Genomic DNA, 2,498 nt, shown 5'->3' with positions numbered 1-2,498 from the left:
TGAGAAATTGAAAATGTGGATTAGGGATGTGAGGAGTTTCACAGGCGTTTTATAGGATAGTCTAGAAAGAAAATCAGGGACGATGTTGTCTTAATAATGCAGCCAAAGAAATTTTCAAAAGGTATTGTTCTAAAGAATGATTCTGCAACTGCTGTTTCAAATCATATTCCTTTCTTGGCCTATAATAACATCGGCACAACCATCAACAAAGCGGAATTATTAACCAAGTTGCGACGATTTCAACATTCCATTTCCATCTAGAATTGGATCCAATTGTTACATCGACCAGTGGTTTGAAATCATTTGCAATTCAGGTATTCTAATCCTCAACAGTGTCAACCTCGAAGTCTTTGAAATTTCTCTAAACAGCACAATTTGCACAAATCATCCAGGGTTTTATTCCTATAAAGATACACTAGCCAGTGTAAATGTTAACTTGGCTGAAAACCCTTTCTTCTTCTTCAAAACCAGCAACAGATTCACAAGCGTTGGCTACAACAACTTCACCTTCATATCTTCTACTGTTTCAGTCATTGTCACCTGTTTATCCATCTGCGGTGACAACAGTACTATGGTGAGAGAAAATAGTTGCTATGGCATCAAATGTTGCTAGACGCCAATCCTTTCACCTCTCCAAATATTTAATGAGTCCATTCGTAGGATAAATGTAGAAGTAGAAGACTAGTAAGTTCGCAAATATGCCTTTTTCGTGGAATAATAATGGTCTGAAATGAAGTTGAAGAACCCTCAAAATATTGAGAATTTTAAGCACGTTCCTGTGGTAGTGGAGTGGGGATTCAGGATTTCACTTTTGATCTGTATGTGAGCAATAAATCGATGAGCTATAATTCGATAATCAATATGACTAATGGCCAACCTGTCAATAGAATTAAATAAATAATCAATATGAAATGGACCCTATCCAACTACAAATTAATCAGAAACTTTCGTTTCATTTTGTTATTATTATTATTTTTTTTATCAAGTTCATTTCATAGTTATACTTTTCTGTTCTAGTTGGTAGACTTTTTAACAATCTTTAATTTGTACCTTAACATGTTAACTATTAGTAAACTAATTCTATCTTTCTTTCTACATCAGATATTAATGAATGTAATACACCAGTTTGCGAGACAATGGATTGCCAAAACATTGAGTGTAGCTTCATTTGCTCCACACCTATTTCCAACTCCAAGGATAACATGGTTCTGACAGGCAAGTGTCTCTGTGTGTGTGTATCTATATGAAATGCATATAGATATATTATTGCTAATTTAAATTAAATCGTCCCGGTCTTGCAATTGGCGTAGCCGGCTTGGGATGTTTATTTTTGCTTGTTGGGGCATGGTGGATTTGCACCCTAGTAAAGAAAAGAAAGGAAATAAAGCACAAGAAGAAGTACTTTCAGAGGAACGGTGGTCAACTTCTACAACAACAATTTGACATCTGGCAATATTGATGGAAACAAATTCTTCAATTGTGAGGACTTGGAAAAGGCAACTAACCATTTTAATCCAAACAGAATTCTTGGTCAAAGGAGGCCAAGGTACAATTTATAAGGGCATGTTAGTCAACGGAAGAATTGTTACTATAAAGAAGTCTAAAGTAACAGACAGAGGGAAGATCCAAGAATTCATTAATGAGGTTGTTGTTCTTTCACAAATCAATCATAGAAATGTGGTTAAGTTATTACGGTGTTGTCTAGAGACTGAGATTCCCTTGTTTATGAATTTGTTCCTAATGGGACCCTTTCTCAATATCTTTATGACCCAAATGAAGAGCTTTCACTTACGTGGGATATACGGTTAAGGATTGCCATAGAAGTTACAGGTGCTCTTTCTTACTTACACTCAGCTGTTTCTATACCTATTTATCATCGAGACATTAAGTCTACAAATATACTCTTGGATGAAAAGTATACAACAATAGTTACAAATTTTGGGACTTCAAAATCTATTGCAGTCAATCAAACGCATGTCAACATAAAAGTATTAGGAACCTTTGGAAACTTAGACCTAGAATACTTTCAATCAAGTCAGTTTACTGATAAAAGTGACATTTATAGTTTTGGGGTCGTTCTTGTCCAATAATTAATTAAGCTAAAACCAATATTTGCAGCAAGATCTTAAGAAGGTAAAAGTTTGGCCATACATTTCATTCTTTATACAGAGAAAAATCATCTGTATGATATTCTCGATACTCAAGTGATAAATCATGGAAAAGAAGAAGAAATTAAGGAAATTGCTAACATTGCAAAAAGGTGTTTAAGCCTAAGTGGGAAGAACAGACCTTCAATGATTGAAGTTGCCATGGAATTAGAGGGAGTTTGAGTTTCACGAAAAGATGTTGAGCTTCAGCAATATTGTGAAAAGGTATGAGTACGTGAGATCTGAAGTGATTGAACCTTAGGATGTAGGGTCTACTTTAATTTCTACATTTTACAATAATTAAACTTCCTTTGACATCCAACCATTGTTAATTAAAACTGAGGAATCATC

The 2,498-nt window shown here is 34.7% G+C and overlaps 1 pseudogene; it reads left to right on the top strand.

The window, feature by feature from the left end:
* The first annotated feature begins 730 nt into the window (after nucleotides 1-730).
* On the top strand, nucleotides 731-2,090 carry LOC123193102 (annotated as a pseudogene).
* Nucleotides 2,091-2,498: the final 408 nt, after the last annotated feature.

The sequence above is a fragment of the Mangifera indica genome, chromosome 12 (assembly GCF_011075055.1).
Source record: "Mangifera indica cultivar Alphonso chromosome 12, CATAS_Mindica_2.1, whole genome shotgun sequence".
Lineage (NCBI taxonomy): Eukaryota > Viridiplantae > Streptophyta > Magnoliopsida > Sapindales > Anacardiaceae > Mangifera > Mangifera indica.
This window is presented reverse-complemented; position numbering and strand designations above follow the sequence as displayed.